This window comes from Diplotaxodon limnothrissa, unplaced genomic scaffold (genome assembly GCF_057381915.1).
Source record: "Diplotaxodon limnothrissa isolate DT_005_m unplaced genomic scaffold, D_limnothrissa_male_GT1.1 unmapped_scaffold_4, whole genome shotgun sequence".
NCBI classification, from domain to species: Eukaryota; Metazoa; Chordata; class Actinopteri; order Cichliformes; family Cichlidae; genus Diplotaxodon; species Diplotaxodon limnothrissa.
In genome coordinates, this window is record NW_028188558.1 from 2,596,982 (window position 1) to 2,615,356 (window position 18,375).

The following is an 18,375-nucleotide window of genomic DNA, read 5'->3' on the forward strand; positions in this document are numbered from 1 at the left end:
GCCCTTTATGTTTGACTGTAGTGATTGTAGCTCTGTCCTTGTTATTAATCGCTTTAGTCAAACACAGCTATTGTTTGCTGGGATGTGTATATCCTTGACAGTTTGTATCTCAGAGTTATCAAAGACACTGTGGATAATCATCAAGAGATTGTTGTTCTCTTAATAATGACCTATTTGATTGTTTGTTTTTTCTTCTTCTTACAGATTCTGGTATTTGGCCAAAAGAGAGCTTCACAATTCTTGGCTTCACCTGTGGTAGAAAAATGACTGAAGTTATGCAACACTCTCTAAAATTAAAGCTATGCAACGCTTTAACATGAATGGCGAAGGAGTGCATCTCTTTCACTGTCTCTTCCTGTCCTCTTCTCAGTCTTTGTTGTGGCACCTCTGCTATGTGTTATAGAAAGCACTTGGAATCATGTTCAATACAAAAACACCAAACTCGTGGGATTGCCCTAGCAAGCAGTTGGTAAAAACTAATTAAAACTGATATATATCAGCTTCACTTTCTAGCTGCAAAAGCACGTTTCTGCAAAAGCATGCAGTTTCCTGTCAGCACTTTTTGGCACAGAGTGTACTCAGAGTTAGGCCTTTCTTATATAAAGCAATATAATCAGCATATAAACATTTAAGATGATAAATTTAAAGCTCAACAGTAACTGCTATAAATATTATAACTACACATGTAGTGCTTTTGCTTAAGTAAATTATAGTTGGGATCATAATAAGAAAACATGTGTTTTTATTTTCTGTGTACCCTGGGTACAGACCAGTATAAAAATGGGATTCTTCCCAATAAATGCTGTCTGATAATGCTTCATATTGCATTAAACACTAGATATGTAAGCAAACAAACAAAAACCCATAGAAGCCAGTTTTAATTATTAAATGTGACAATTACATGGAGATGGAAAGTAAACGTGCTTATACACGTCTCTGTGATTACAGAAAATCCACACAGATGCTGTCAGAGCAGAGAATCTTTGATTTATCAGAATGATGAATGCAAATGATTTCATGAAATCTCACTCTTGTTCTGGGTTGTAAAATTCACCTGTCCAGTTAAACCGAATCCTTTGCAACACAGTTCTAAGAACCCATCAACCTCATCCTCAGCTCTCTGCCTGTTGTCCTTTTCAGCTGAGTATTCATCCACATGTGTTTCAACTTCTCTCTCATTTTCAAGCAAATTGCTCAGGCTCTCAGCTTCAGCACAGTTACCATATGGCCACTCTGAGGTCTTCTGTGTTCAAGCCAAACAAATTCTTACATGATCTGCAAGGCTTCATTCTGGCACCATCACGGAGACAAAAAGCCTCACACCTGATATTTCCAGGTACTTCAATTGTTCCATCAAAGTAATCTTTCTGGACTGTGTTTGGATAATAGGTCATCACCGCACCAGATACATATTTATGCCATTTGCTAAGACAGGAGGCAGCAATCATAATTTTCCCAGCGTTAGGACCTTTGGTGGACATGGAGACTCCGCAGTACCTTTCTGATTTGTTGGTTTGGGATTTTTGAGAAATGCAGATGGTGGACGAGACGAAAGCTGTTTTTTTATTATTCTCTTCTAAGTCCAAGTCTGTGAGGAGATCTTGCAGACTCTGCTTTATTTGCTCTTCATTCTCTGAGTTATTTTGCAGGACGATCTGAAAACAGTTACAGATCTGGTCAAAGTGTTGCACCTGATTATATAGTTGTTTTTAATAGAAAGTTGATCAACATGTTTGTTTCGCTGCTTGACTTGTTTAACTATGCAGGACCATTGGATGCTTTTGGTTTAGACATTTTAAGATAGGGGGTGAAACAAGTCACAAAAATCTATTTAATTTTAAATCAATAAGCAAAAATCCATCTTTGTTCTCACTAATTTATAATTAAATTTGCTAATTGACCTTTTTTTTTCTATTTTGCTATGCCGGGCTGTCAAAACACGCTGAATTTAGAGTCTTTGAGCTTAACAGATCCAGCAGCTACACAGTGACAGCATCATATACGCCTTGAAGACTGTAAGCATCTCCAATAATGAGTCTGTTAGACATTATTTAGAACTAACAAATTCTGAAGCAAGTCTCCAGCTCTCCTGCAGTCTCTGTGTTTGGTGGAGAAGTATAGCTAGAAGCATATGTTGAAGTATAAGGTACAGTATGGATTTTCTTTGGATTTCTCAGTAAAAAAGCACTTTGCATTATACTTTCCTAAAAACTGGAAGTTTGTCAGATTGACTGAAAATGTGAGAAGAGTTATCTTACCATGTCGAGCACACAGGAGAAGGGACTTCGCCTGGGAAGCTGAGTCGAATACAACTTTAAAGGCCTGGGATATCTTCTCATTAAAGAACCCAAAACAAAAGGATTAGGGAAGATTTCTTCTGGAGAAAAGGGGATGTTGTTGATTTTGCCCAGAAACAACATGCTGTGAAGGATCTGTTGAGTGAAAACATATTTGCTTATTGTTAGTAGTGATAAACAGGACTGTCTTAAAAGTGTCAAAGGTAACACACCTCATCCACCAAGTGTTGACTTCCCGGAGTCATGTAAGAGCCCCGAACCCTCCTCTTGGTAATCTTGTAGGCATTAGTTTTGAACCTCCTTTGAGAAATTGTTGTCTTCTAAAATGATAATGATCGAGCAGTTAGGGATTTAAAGACACAGGAGATCTGATAACTTTGGCTACAGCAGAGTCTGCAGACATACCTATTTTGCTCTTGGTCGGCCTATTTTAAACATGAGAGAAAACATAGTTAGTGAAATGTTGATAACATACAATGACTATCATTGGTGGCTGAAAAGATGCCAGGTAACAAGTGAAAAGCTGCTACTTACCATCGCCACAGTCTAAGAATGAAACAGGAAACACTGAGCGAGTTGCCTCCATCTTAAAGCTGTTGATCATGTGATTTAAAGGAAAGCCACACCCAGCTCTTTCCTGGAATTTTACTCGACTGTAGAAAACTGCTCCATTTGCCCCGCCCACCCATGATCTTTAATATCTACCAAAAACAACCTTTTGGTTGTCAGTAACCAGCCGATCGTTTGCGCGATTAAAAAGTGGCTGTGCGGCGGCGTTCCCACCGCGAGCAGAACTCCGGCTCAAAAACCGCTGTTTTTGAACACTTTTATTTACTTAAGCATTTTAATGGGCTTACTTTGAAACAAAGTGCGATTGAATGATTATTGTTATGTGTTGCCTTGAATTCGGCTATGCTGTCTGTTAGACAGCTGTTTTCCTTTATTGTTGTTTTTGTATTGTTTGTAGCGAACGCTACTGGAATGTATAGATTAAGCTACGTAGCCAAGATAATTAATAATGTAACTGTTGTACATTGGTTGATGATGATTTGCATTGTTACATAGGCTTGCAGAAAAATATTTGTTTACCGGTAAACTGAATCGAACTTGATGTGCTAATGGACGTTTTTCTGACCTACAGGTCAGGTTTTGTTCCCTCCCTTTGAATTAATCTTCTTCATATTGAAGTGGCGAGCCGGTAGGACCATTCTTTGTTTCCCCTCTTTCCCCCACTTAGCCGTCTTTGGATTACGGACATATTTCCCCATTTGTATGAAGCTGGACTCTAAGGAGGAATACCTTAAAAGTGAACTTTAAAAAGAAGAGGACCAAAAAGGACTTTTGCACAGAAAGATCACAGCATTGATTTATTATTTAATTGTGGGCATTTATGTTGTGTGTTGTGTTAATTATTTTGTTCCATTTCCCCTTTCCTCCATTTATTCAATATATTTTTGGTACAAGATATTGCAGTCTTTGGTCTCATCATTCACACCATCTAGGCTCCATAAAGAACTATTTCTTCTGCGCATCAGTCAGTAAACTCATCCATTGAAATAAACTAGTCCTTAAATAACTTTGAGTTACACAGTGGCAAATGTAATAGAGAAAGACACAGGGCCACCTGAAATCTGTCGTCCTATCTGATTCAAAACCAACATGTAGGAGAATCTGGAATCTTTGATTTTGAGTTAAAAATAAAATATGGGTAAAATGCAGAAATGTTTTTACTAACATGTACTAACAGAGACTTGGAGGAGAGAGACCTAATGTTTAATAATCCACATTTCACTGTTTTACTCTTTGGTTCAGATGTGGATACTGTATTGTTCTTTCTTTGTGATTGTTTATGTTTAAGTTGTTTGTTGCTGGTTTTTAGTTTGTTTTTTGTCTGTTTGGAAGCTGACACAGTCTCTATGGAGATGGGTTTTTGGGGGGGTAGCAGGAGGAGAGAAGCTGCAGAGAGGCGTGTAAGACTGCAACTCTGCTTCCTGGTCCCAACTCTGGATAGTCATATTTTGGGGGGTTTAATAAACTACTACTGCATGATGTAAAGCTGAAGTATGACACAGCTTTATGAACCTCCTGTTATCCTGGTAGACGAGTACAGCAATAAATCTTTTACTTGAACATCTTCTGGCTCCAATAAGCTTTGAAATGTGACCATGAAGTTAGAGACACACTGACTGAAACCCACAGCTGTGACTGTGGATCACATCCACACACAGTGTAGCTGCTGTCTCTGTGTGAGGTCTGTGTATATATGTATATATTTATGCTTATATTCATATTCTCTTATTCCCCTTTATTTGATATCCTAATTCTGTGCTGTGTAAAGATTTGTCGGTGTTCTGCTGCTACAAACTGGATTTCCTGGAGGATAAACATGAGGGATTCATAAAGTTCTATCTCTCTGTTAAAATCCCCCAAAATAAATGAAATGTGAATTTCAGGCAGACGTGTTTTTAAAAGAGTCTCTTTAATGGAAAAATGTGTTTTTAAAACCAGCCAATAGGAGCGTCTGTGGATATCAGCTGAGGCTGAACTCAGGAACACCATCACATATAAATACACAGAATTAAATCACTAGATAAAAGACGTCATTAAATAAGGATCAAATCAACATGTCAGAGGTCAAAGGTCAGTCAGAAGAGGTGTGGTTAAACACTGGCAGTGCAGCGACCTAATGCAGTTTGGTTACTGCCACGGGAAAAGCCCCGCCCCCTCTGAGCCTCCGCTGTGTCCTCAGCACATCCAGGAGCAGCAGGTCAGAGGGGGCGGGGCCATGTCAGGACTTATTTTAAGTAAAATTTAAAGTGGAGCGACGGCAGGAGTCACACAGCAGTAACCAGCTCTGTCTGCCAGGGTCAAAGGTCAAACAAGTCCTGCAGCTGACCCACACACAGACTTACACTGATCCACAGAGAGTGATGAATCCACACATCACTCGGCTGGAGGAAGCTGGGTTTTGTTAGATTATAATATTATTTTATGCCATGTTATACCCCTAATTAAAGATTGTGAATTATTATGTAGTTTTAGTTTGCATTATTCTCCTGAATTAGAAGAAGCTGATAACTATTGCATTAGTTAAACTGATGTGCATTATATTAAACTGCTGACTTGTTGTGAATGAATGATATTGTTTTATGATGCATTATACTGCTGAGTTATAAGAAATACTGTTTGCAGAAAGTCATCGCCTTATTTCTCTGATTAGAAGAGAACATGCTGGAGTTTTCTGCCCCATCTCAGCAGGAGCAGATAAACAGGGAGCCAAGGTCGTAGCTTAGGCGCTGTGTGAGAGAAAGCATGTGAATGTTTAGGCTTTTATGATAAGGTGGAGGCACCAGAGGCTATAAGAGTTTGAGCAATGCTCCACCATTTTGAGATCTGAGGCTGTCTGCATCAGTGTCCATCTCCCACGTGTGTGATCATTAAAATCATCGTTTGACTCAACCCGACCGGACCAGTGTTGTTATTGTGGTTTTTCTCTTGTCTCCATCCCCAATATTTTGAACTCGTAACATTTTCCACACCGTCCAATCAGAAACTAGTGTTGACGCTGAGACCCGTCTCTGTAACAGGAAGTCCATGAACAGGCAGACCCTCTGCAGCAGGCTGACCTGTGACCTCTGAGACAGAGGGAGGAGTTTGTGTCAGCAGGGGGCGCTGCAGCATCGTCTGAGAGCTTTAAGAACAACAGCAATAAACAGGAAGTGAAAGTCACACTTCTGTTGGTGTGCGTTATCAGCAGACCCCACCCTCTGCAGGAAGCTGAGATAAGAAGCAGCCAATCACAGAGCAGAGAGCATGTGACTTCCTGTTCCTGCTGTTACTGTGACAACAGCTCCTGGGACAGAGAGCAGCTTTCTAAAGAGGAAAGATGCTGCTGTCACCCCCGGGTGTCATGTGACCCACCTGATGTACCGATTTAAGACTGTAAGAACAATAATAACAACATGTTTTAGTCAGGTGATCCATGCAGAGCAGATCCATGTGACCAAACACAGCTGGATCACATGTTTCCTCTCCTGGAAACAGAAAGCCTTCATGTATAAAGGCTCATGTACCCACTGAGCCCTGCTCTCAGATCTGTGAGGCTTTAACAAACAACAGTTTAAAGTCATGTTTAGCATCTTCTGTCAGTGTGGAAGGTCACACACTTTCCTGAGTGTTGAACCCTGAACTACTAGCTGTTCATGTCAGCCTGGACATAAATACAGACCTGCCTGCTGTCATAGACCCCAGCACTCACATGTTACTTATAAGTGACTCATATGTATGCATGTATATATTGTGTATGTTGTGCTATTTCTTACTTAGTGTGTTGTGTCTTTGTTCCTGTTTGTGCTGCAGCACTGTAACCTAAATAATTTCCCCTGGGGATCAAAAAAGTATTCTGATTGTGATTAAATGAAAGCAGTCAGAGCAGAGGACGGTGATGTAAGGAATGGGATTTTAATCAGCCAGTCTCCTTTAACTCTCAGCATCACAAAGTAATGTGGTAACATCTGGACTGATGTGTTTACTGTCAGCTAGTTTAAATGCTGTAGGCTGCAGCCGCTGCTCTAACACTATAACTGTAACAGGGCTCAGTGCTGCTTCTAACAGTCTGAGCTGCTTCAGGCTTTATTTGTGAGGAGCACAGCAGCTTACAAACACGTGGCTGGGCCTGGACCCAAAGGAGTGTTTGTTAAAGCCTGCAGTGAATCCAGCAGCAGAATGATGGAAATGCAACACAGCAATGATGAAGAGGAGCAGCATTAAAGCCAAAGTCCAGTTCATACAGTTAGGTCCATAAATCAAATAAGGGAAAATAAAATGTTGTTGGATGCACCTGTCTGCACCCTTAATGCTCTCTGGTCGCTATGGTAACGCGTAAACATTTCTTTCAAAATAAGACACACGACTACAACACGGGAAAAGACCCAGGGAAACGAAGTTAACGATAAAAACCCTGAAAACCATTGTTGGATTTATATTTTATCATTGTCATTGTTATTGGGGAATATCTAACCATATATGCTTAGAGGTGTAGAACCAATTGTGTAATGATAGTAGTCTTTAAAGACTTTGTGTGACTCCAGAGTGTTCTGGCATTCACACCCACGTCCTGGGATCATGGGAGAGGTGCTACCTTCTTATTGTTTTGTGGTAGGATGTCTGTTTTAGTCTAAGTGCCTTTTGTTTAGATGAACTGCTGGACTTCCAGACCAGCAGGTTTAGGGAAGTCGTTTATGGGGTCACACTCTGACTCCACACACACACACACACACACACACACACACACACACACACACACACACACACACACACACACACACACACACACACACACCTACATAACATACAGACTGGTACCTTTGTTCACGTGTATGTTAATGAACCTATGTATATTCATGTAACCTCAATAAAAGAACAGTGTTACGAGGGAACAGACGAGAGCGACTGTGGTCAAGCGAAGGAACGGCATTGGTCCAGTTCTCTCCCGTGCACGAGAAACATAAAGAACTACTCGTGTCTTGCTTTGCTGTGTAGCTGGATTGAACGATCCAGCGAACAGGTTTATGCTACAAACCTATCAACCATCAATTTCACACCGAGCCTCGACTCTCACGGCCCGGTACCAAACGACTCACGGACCGGTCCGTGACCCGGGGGTTGGGAACCGCTGAGTTAACGCATGAGTAGTTCAGGGCTGCACGTCATTTTCATTGTTAATATCTTTGTGAAAAGCACATTGATGTGAAAATCTTCATGAGAGTCAGAGGCCCTACAACACGATTAAAGATTCATTCAAAAGAAAATCACAAGTTATTATCATCTTCAGAACATTTCATTAAACATTAGAGACAGACTGCTGAGTACATCTCATCTCTATCCAAACAACCTACAGTCCACAAACACATCATGAACCAGTGCTCTGGGCTGTGGTCTGTCCCCAGTTACATGGATCAGCTGGTTCCCTGGAGGTGACTGCTGCTGTGGTTTGGAGCGGATGAATAAACCTGAACTGAATCAGGTGTCCAGTTACTTTTGGTCCCTTTAAACCAGGCTGTCACATGTTCAGGATGTGAAACTCCTCCTCCTCCGTGAAAACGGGTGTGGGTCTCAATCAGCCAAGGTTTTGGGTGAACCCATTGTGAGATCTAGCCCCACGCTATCATGTGATTTCCTGTGATCAAATGTCCCAGGATGTGAGTGGGCATTAAGACGTCCATGTCCCTCATCAAGCAACTTAAAGAAGTCCAGACGCTTTTCTTTCCAAGCTCCTTCGACAACATCATTCATAGAACAGCTTCCAGCTTCTTTTGCTCGGCTACAGTTTGGATGGATTTGCATTTAAAGATGCAACAAGACTAAAATGGTTAGGGTCAGGAGGTCAAAGGTCAGAGCTCCTGTGGGTCTGAGGGCGGCCTCACGCTGGAGAAGGATGAAGGAGTCTGACCTGAGCCAGTGTTTGACATGAACACATCAGCACTGCTGTCAGTGAGCCTAACGACAGCCGTTAGCATCATTTCAGTGTTTCAGTCATAAAAACACTTCCTGTCTCTGTGGTGGTTACAGTGACATCATGCAGTTTGTGCTTTGACCTCCAGAGGGCGACAAATCAGCACAGACAGAGAGCTCCATTCAAACTTTGCTGCCATCAGGAATAATTCTTCAAATATAATCATCAGTGTTTGAGCAGTTATGATATCAGGGACAATCTAGACATGTGTGACAATACTGAACATGTCACATGACACACCTCAAACATCATGTGATCCACTCTCAGTCTGCACTTTCATTCATGACTTCAACAGGTTGAAATGAGCTTTGAAGAAACATTCAGTGAAATAAATCTTTCATGGATTCATGTGAGCAGCAGATGAACTTTGTACCAACAACATCTTCAATAACAGAGTCGGAATGAAGCTCAGGTGTTGATGCTGCTCACTGATTGGACGCTTGGTTTCAGCTCTGCTCTCAGTCTTTACTGCACAGGTGAAGGTAGAAAGTGTGACTGGATCTATAGACTGGAAACAGAGAAACATGCTGAACATTTGAAGCTTTGCAGCAGAAATGTTCATGTTACAAATACAGCAGAGCTGATCTGGGATCAGTGTGTTCACACCTGCAGCTACAACAAGGTTTCATGTCTCCACACGTCAGCATGTGAACTTTACTCTGACTCAGTCTGAGCAGTCAGACGGCATATTTTTAAAGTTAACACATCAGCACACACAGAGCTGAGCCCCTCCCACCTGTGCTGAGTTTCAGGTGGAGCCCCGCCTCCTTCCAGGAAGCAGCTCACCTGTGTGTCCGTGTTTAGTGTCCAGGTGTGGAGTGGAGCTTGTTGTTGGTGTGTGAAGAAACTGTAAGTTTGCTTTGTTTCCTCCTTTAACAGTTTGTCTTTAGGAACTTTACTGTTTGTTCAGCTCGTGTTTGATTTCTTCACACAACAAACTGTGTGTGTTTGTATTTCCGGTCTCTCCATTAAAGTCAGTGTGTAATGTTTCCTGGCTAACATCAGCTGTGTGCAGCTTAGTTCAGCACAAATCTGCCGCTCCATAGTTCACGGTAACGGACTCACAGCTGGACCAACGAGGCCGAGTGTGTCCGCCACTCTGAGCTACGTTCGTGTTTGTGTACTTGTAGTTTGTACTTTGAGTTCACTCAGAGCCCACAGAGGACGCAGCGTACGTGATGACGTCACAGCCCTTTACCTCCTTTACTGTCACTGTGATTAATATTTACACACGAGACACCTGCAGAGCTCTGACGCTAAGCTAGCACACAGCATGCTAACGCTAAGCTAACGCTAAGCTAACACTATGCTAACACTAAGCTAGCCAAGAACCCAGAGTGAGGTTAAAGCTGAGTAAACACTGACCCCAGACCAGCACCGTGATAAAGTGAGCTGCTGCTGCTGAACTTGAACAGGTAACAAAGTGATGAGCAGTCAGGCTGCAGGTTTCTACCTGTTCATGTTTCTACAGTAGAATCACTTTGAAGTGTCTTTGTGCTGTTTCATCTTTGATTTGTGTTCATAAACACTCAGAGAAACATCACGTGACCTCATCAGGATCTGTGTTGGTGTGTGGGGCTGTACCTCAGCTTTATGTTGTTACATGCTCATTTGTTCATTTCACACAGTAACATCAAAGTAATGTTATGAGGAGTAATGAAGTAACGTACTCCATTACTTTTAATTAAAGTGTTCTGTGTAATATGTGTAATAATGACTGTTTTGAGTAATGACCAACACTGATCACAACAAAGAGGAAATGCCTCCAACATGCACAAACATTTGAGCCACAACATGCAGTTAATGTGCACAAATGTCTTTGATATGCTGCTCAGTGATGGTGGTGACTGTCAGAGCAGAGCTACTGAGAATCAATAAGTAATATCAATGATGGGATCAGAATCACTAAATTCTTCTCATCCCTGTCAGTATCATACATGTGCTGTATAATGTGATAAATGTAGAGGTGCTGGCTGTTCTCTCACTCTGCTGTTTAGCTGTAAAGGACGCCTCCCTGCCTTTGTCTCATTCATGACCTTTAATAGTCTCTTCTAACATGCAGAGATCTGTATGATCTGTTTCATAGAGTCTAACCAGCCTGTACAGGTAACAACAACAGTCACTGCATCACTGACACACAAACGTCATCTCTGTCAATAACAACATTCATACATGGAATAAAAACACATCAGTGGATCATTGCTGGAGCTGATGTTTGTGCTCCTGGTGCAAAGGCTCTCAGTTTCCTCCTTGAAATAACATCAGTGGTGGGTCAGCGACATGCTTTCTTTCCCTCTCAGGTTTAAATATCTGGGACTCTCCACCGTTTGGTTTTACAGCTGAAGAAGCTTCTCAGATGAAACGTCTTCCAGAAACTTAAAGACGTCTCTTTTCTCTCCAAGCTCCTTAGATCACATGACCTGGATGACTGAACCTACAGACATATTGACCTGGTTTCATGGTCACATGACAGGTCAGAGGTCAGCGACTGTAACTCAGTTCCTCCTGTTAATGTGAACTCACTGAGTGTTTGTGGTTTACCTCTCAGACTGACTGAAGATGATGATGGAGGAAGAGGAGGACAGAGCAGAGTCTGCAGGGTCCAGCTGTCCGTCTGTGAGGAGTGACCGGTCCAAAGGTCAAAATCCAAACTTCAGTGGTGAACCTGGAGCAACGAGGTCAGAGAGCTGAACTCACTGAGTAACAGAAATAATTCTGCACTGACATTATAATCAGTGTTGACTCTGGTTGATTGTCTGACTGTGTTTGTGAGCTGAGAGGAAATGAAAATGAGTTTGTAACAAAAATCAGTTTTGTCCAGTTTTCCTGTAAAAAGCTGAACTCTAATCTAAGAGGATGTTACTGACAGGAAACAGCTGCATTATCTGCAGTCTGTGTGATCACAGCTGCTTCAATCATGTTTGTGTCTGCAGAGGTCAGAGGTCACAGTCTGCAGGGTCCAGCTGTCCGTCTGTGAGGAGTGATCGGTCCAAAGATTATAATCCAGACTTCAGTGGTGAACCTGGAGCAACGAGGTCAGAGAGCTGTGATGACTCCTTTACATGTTTGTGTTTCCTGGATAAATATGACCTGAAACATCCTCAGATTGTTACAAAGATTCATTAAAAAGAAAACAATGAAAGAGAAAAGATCCAAATGTTCGACTTGGTCATTTGCTGTTTGAGGACAGTGATGCTCATATCTGTGGGGAAAGTGTGACCTGAGTGGGTTCATGTTTGTCTTTAAAGAACAGAGCTGCTCTGATTCTCTTTGTGTCTGATCTGTTAAACAGTCTGAGAGGTCACACAGAGACCCAGCAGCTAAAGCCTGGATCATACTGGCTGCTGTTACTCCATCAGGACAACACTGAACCACAGTGGTGTGGATGTAGTGGATAAATCCCACCATACTGATGCTCAGAGTTAACCACAGGGAACAAAACCAGATGTTACCTTCAGATTGTGACCTTTGGAGTGGACGATGCAGATTTCAATAGAGAATAAATGTTGTTGTTTTTCAGCTGTGAAGAAAGAATCTAATTTTCTGAACTTAAGAATTTATGATGCTGGAAACAACATGGAGACTATAACACAACATTTCCACTGTGTTCATAGAATGAATGTAAAACTGTCAGACATTCATTAAATATGCAAAATGTCTACAGAAGCATCAGAGGGTCAGACGTGAAGCACTCAGTGATTTTGATCAAATGACTCATCAGTTATTGATCTGTACTACACTGATCTACCACGTTAGTAAAGCTGGTGTTCTGGTGGTGGAGGGAGACTCGGATCATGTTCTGGTTTTGGAGCAGTGATCTGCTGATGGTTCAGTTTGATGAGCTTCTTCAAAATCATCCCTGACATCACCACTGAAAGGACGTCCATGAAAACAGACTGAAAATTACTGATATGTTCACAATCTGAGAGTTTAAAACTTGACAGACTTGATTCAGATGAAGTTATTTGAGCAGAAACTCCTGGATCTTTATCCTGTGTTGATCTAATCCTTCATGGTTCCTCCACAGAGTGGAGCAGCAGAGCTCAGAGGGTCCCAGTGGTCAGTCTGCCCAGCAGCATCAAACACAGCTGGACTCCATATTTATGGTCTGTACATGTACAACAACTACTTTATTATTAATATTAATAATAATGCTTTTATTTATACGTCCCTTTCAAAACACCAAGGACTCTGTGGACTAAATGACCAAAAGAAAACAAACTTTGAAATCAGACGGTGCAAATGTGATCACAGGGAAACGTTTTAAACATCGAGGCTTTAAACAGAAACCAACGTGAAACAGTTTGTAGTCGAGATCAGTGGGAATGAAGCTGAATAACTGTTTCTTCAATATCTTTGAGCTCTTAAAAAAAAATAAAAATACAAGTGAATTGCACATTTCAAGTATTGAGTCTATTGCACCGTTGACTATTTACAAAAGTATTGCACAAAAGGTATTGCACAGTGAGGTGAAGAGGCACTACAGCTTAGTTGTTCCCCCCTCCTTTGTCCTCCTGTTTCCCCTCCCTCTCCCCTCCAGGGAGGAGTTAAACAGTCTGATGGCGTGTGGGACAAAGGAGTTTTTAAGTCTGTTAGTTCTTGTCTTTGGGAGAAGCAACCTGTCACTGAACAGACTCTTCTGATTGTTTTTTTTTTTTTTTCTTTTTTTTTTAAATGACATCAGAAACAGCAGTATGCGACATTACGTGATGGCAGAGCTTCAGTTCATCCTTTGTCATTTTTTTTTTTTTTTTTTTTTTTTTTTAATAAATAGGACAGGGGGAATGAATGAGAGAAAGAAAGAAAACCAAAGGGGAGAAGAGACGGTGAGAAGGGGGGGGAAGAGAGAGAAAAAAAAAAAAAAAGAACTCCTGGGTCACCTGTATGGAGAAAAAAAAAAAAACAAACAAAAAAAACAAACAGAGGAGACAGCAAACAACAAAGAGCAACATAATAATAGAGAAAACAAAGCACCATCACAATAAACTAGCTAGTCATAGATATCAATATTTACTAAATAATAAACGATATTGTGCAGCACGCAAGATAGACAGCGCACAGTGTGCTTTGAGGCAGCAGCCAAGAAAGCTTTAGTCCGCGTCTGTGAATACCCATGTGTGCATACCTGTGTGGATCAGCATGCTTGCATTCCAAAGGTTTCTCCATGTAATGATCTGCTAGGGAGTGTGGGGGGGCCACAGCCCCGTCCTCCAGGGTGTGAAGCAGGTATGGAGGAGATCAAAACTCCAGACATCCAGAGGCCCCCAGAACACAAGAGACCATGGAAGACCAACAGAGGGGCAGCCGCGCCACTGTTCCAGTAAGAGCTGAGGAGAGTCCCAGATGAGGGCTCGCCCAGCAGCCGCGGAGCAGAAGCCAGGGGGAGTTGCAGTGACGCGCCCGTGAGCTCCGCCGGCCCCCAGCTGTGCCTGAGTGACCGAGCCCCAGGCCGAGAGGCCGGGGGCACCCCACCTCCAAAGGGGCCCGAGCGAGCCCCAGGCCCCGACAAGCGGCCGCCAAGGAGTGAGCCGGTGTGTACCCGGACGCCCACCCCCAGACACAAAGAACCACCAACACACCGACACCTGAGGGAGTCCGCCACCGGCAGGGGAAGTGGTGGTGGGTGGAGATAGGCCTCCAAACCTTGGAGGGCCTGAGGTGTCCCCAGAGAGGTGGTGTCTGATACCCAACCTGACATATAGACACAGACATACAGGCACACACAGACACAAACATCCATTCCCACCCTCATGCTCTCATATGCACTCACTCCACACTCAACCAACGTGGAGACAGACATAAAGAGACGCTGTACACACAATCACACTCCCCAAGCGTACTCTACAAACCGGGTCTAGGTACCCTTGCCCCTGGAGGGGGGAATTGCACCCAGACCCAGGTGGTGTTACCCTTTTCCCTGCGGTGGGGAGAGGCAGACCACCCCGACTCCGCAGCAGCAGGGAGGCCCCACACCCCAGACCGCAGTCGGACGGCCAACTCCTCCTACTAGCCCTCCCGCTCCAGCAGGCCGCAGAGAATGGGGGTGGGAGAAGACTCCAAACCTCCCTCCACCCGCTCATTGTAGTGTTGATGCATATGTGTTCTAAGGTGCAATTAAAACCCAGGAGGGCATGGAGCTACCTGCCAAGGAGCAGCAGGTAAGCGCATAGTCCCTCCTGCTAGCGCTCAATGACTAAGTGTATTTAAAATTGAGAGGTGGGCAACGACGTCAGGGGTGAGGTATACACCCTGATGGTAATTTGGACTCCGTGATTGTGCCCACCCCCAAGATCCTATATGTATGTGTAATGAGAGTGTGAATAATGTGAATGTCTAAGTTGTGGGATAAAATTGAGGCAGAGGCAGCCAGAAGGGGACAGGGGGGGGGTAGCCTCCTCTGCACCCTGGTGACATACCCCCACTCCAAGGCCCTGCATGTGTGGGTGGTTGTGGAGGAGCGGGAAGAGGGAGGCAGCTGGAGATGGGGAGGGAAGGAAGGGAGGGGCAGGTAACCCCTCCCTGGGGCCAGCTCCCCCGCTGACCCCAGTAGGCACTCCCACCCTCCGCGACCCGCCAGGGAAGGGGGGCCCAGGCCCATCAGACCGGGGCCCAGTGCAGTAGCGCCCTCCGGCTCCACAGAGCCCTGGACAGTCCACCCAACCCCACCACAGAGAAAACTGCACCCACCCCACCATCCACACATCTTCCAGACTACATAAGATGGTAAACGCCCAGGCTGAGATCTTCCTCCACCTCTCCTGTATCTCCCCCTCCTGCAGAGAGTTCCTGAAGAGAAGAAAGCTCCTGCAAGATGTGACCATCCCCCCCACCAGTTGAAGAGCCCCCCAGGCGGCTCGACGCACCGGCGGCACCCTGCTCCAGGGCCGGGCCCCCATGCACCCACCCGCCCACAACCCCGGCAACACACCAACCAGGACCCAAGCCCCCGAGGCCCGGCCCGGGCCCCAGCCCAGAGACGGAGCGCCCCCAGAACCTCACGCCCATCCCGGACCCACCCAGGGGCAGCCAGGTTGCCAGGTCAGTAACCCACGTCCGTCAGCACAGACCCTCCCCTAGCCCCGCTGCACGCAGCCGCGAGGAAACAGTCACCTGAGAGCCAACAGAGCCCCCAACCGGACGTGACCGCTACCCCGGGTTGAGCCCCCCAAGGAAGATGCCTCCGGGGAACCCCCCGACGCCCTAAGCCTGTCCCTACCCCCTCACCAATCACAACAGTGAAGGCGGGACCAAACTATGACCCCCCACCCCCACTAGGTGATGGAGCTGATAAAAGGGGCCCAGAGCAATTGATCTGATGTGGTGGCAGAGGCTGTGTCAAGACTAATGTAATCTAATAGATAATTTCTATATTGGTTAGAATTAAGATTATTTTTATTTTTCCAGTTCATGAGGACTGTTTTCTTGGCTATGCATAGGGCAGTGAAGATCATATGGGCTATATTCTTTTCTGAAGTGACATTATCTAAGCTGCCCAGTAGACACACTAAGGGGGAAGTTGGAATGTTACATTTCAGACACTTTGATAAGTCTTCACATATCTCGCGCCAAAACTTTTGCACTGGTGGACAGAACCAAAGAGCGTGGATGTAATTGTCTGGTGTATTGCCTTGACAGTGTGAGCAGTTGTTGGAAGATGTAAAGCCCATCTTGAACATCCGATGACCTGTATAGTGCACTCTATGAAGTATTTTGTATTGTATTAATTGCAGACTGGGATTTTTAATTAATTTAAAAGTTTTTAAGCAAATCTGAGACCAGAAGTTTTGGTCTAGGTTGACTGATAAATCTGCTTCCCACTTTGCAGTAGGAAGGGATATTGATTCATCTAATTTAGAAAGTGTTCTGTATATTTTAGATAATAATTTGGGGGATTTAAGAGTAAGAAAATGTGCCGCACTTAGTGGTGTTTGTAATTCAACTTGACTGAGGTTAAATTTCTTTTTTACTATGGATTTAATTTGTTGATATTCTAAAAACCTTGTCTTGTTGATCCCATATTGTTCAACTAGTCTGTCAAATGGAATAAATTCTGTTCCCTCTAATATATGTTCTAAGTATTTAATTCCTTTACAACTCCATTCTGGGAAATTAATCATATTATTGTTTTGTAATATGTCAGGGTTATTCCAGATAGGTGTACGTTTGCATGGGATTAATGAAGACTCCGTTATTTTTAGAAACTCCCACCATGCTGTTAGAGAAAAGCTGATGTTGATACTTTTAAAGCATTCATGTCTTTTGATGTTTGAGCTAATAAATGGTAGGTCTGAAATCTCTAGATCCTTGCATAGTGCCTGTTCAACATCTAGCCAGGGCTCATCTAAGAAGGTATGTTTTAACCATTCTGAGATGAACTGAAGCCTGTTGGCTAAGAAGTATTGGTGAAAATTAGGCAGATCTAATCCTCCTCTATCCTTGGTTCTTTGTAGCGTTTTTAAGCTAATACGCGGGGGTTTATCTTTCCAAAGGAATTTGGAAATATATGAATCCAGAGATCTGAACCAATCTTGTGATGGTTTGTTAGGGATCATCAAAAATAAGTAATTTATTTTTGGCAAGATCATCATTTTTATAGTGGCGACCCTTCCCATGAGTGATATGGGTAAAGATTTCCATCTAGTCAGATCGCCTTCTACTTTCTTTAGAAGTGGGATGTGGTTTAGTTTAGTTAAGTCTGAAAGCTTAGGAGAGACATTAATACCTAAATATTTAATATTTCCGGATTGCAGTGGGGCAGAGGAAGAATTATGGAAGGAGCAGTTAATGGGGAGAACTGTAGATTTTGGCCAGTTAATTGAATAATCTGAAACTCTTGAAAACCAGTTTATTAAAGTAATTACCTCAGAGAGGTTGGTTTGTGTGTTTTGCAGAAAAAGCAACACATCATCTGCATAGAGACTGATTTTATGTTCTATGTTCTTACATTTTATGCCCTTAATTGTTGTAGCCTGTCTAAATGCTGCTGCTAGAGGTTCGATAAAAATTGCAAAAAGTGAAGGGGAGAGTGGGCATCCCTGTCTGGTGCCCCTCAGGAGACAGAAGCTGTCTGGTCATTTGTTCTGATACGAGCCGTTGGGGAATTGTATAATATTCTTATCCAGTTTATGAAAGAGTTTCCAAAACCAAATTTGTGTAAAGTTGCGAATAAAAATTTCCAATTAACTCTGTCAAATGCTTTTTCTGCATCTAGAGATAATATTATGGCTTCGATGTTTTTATCGTATGAGTAGTCTATTAAATTAAGTAATCTACGAGTGTTTGTTGAGGAGTGCCGACCTTTTATGAAACCAGTTTGGTCAGGATGAATTAAGAGGGGGGTCATTTTCTCTAATCTCTTTGAGAGAGCTTTGCAGATTATTTTAAGGTCTACATTTAAAAGAGAAATTGGACGATAGCTTGAGGGAAATAAAGGGTCTTTGCCTGGTTTTAGCAGGAGACTAATGTTGGCAGAATTCATATTTGGTGGTAGTCTGCCCTTTTCCTCGATTTCCTGCAACATGCTGTGGAATACTGGTGCCAAAATTGTCCAGAATTCTTTGTAGA

The 18,375-nt window shown here is 43.2% G+C and overlaps 2 protein-coding genes and 1 pseudogene across 2 annotated transcripts in view; 1 reads left to right on the plus strand and 2 right to left on the minus strand.

Moving 5' to 3' along the window:
* LOC146606877 (protein NLRC3-like) overlaps positions 1-18,375 on the plus strand; it is a 563,637-nt gene that overhangs the window by 461,266 nt on the left and 83,996 nt on the right. The window lies entirely within an intron of this gene.
* The window catches only part of LOC146606884 (protein NLRC3-like), a 501,574-nt gene that overhangs the window by 278,938 nt on the left and 204,261 nt on the right, over positions 1-18,375 (minus strand). The gene's annotated exons all lie outside the window — the stretch shown is intronic.
* LOC146606888 (uncharacterized) lies at positions 1,016-6,539 on the minus strand (annotated as a pseudogene).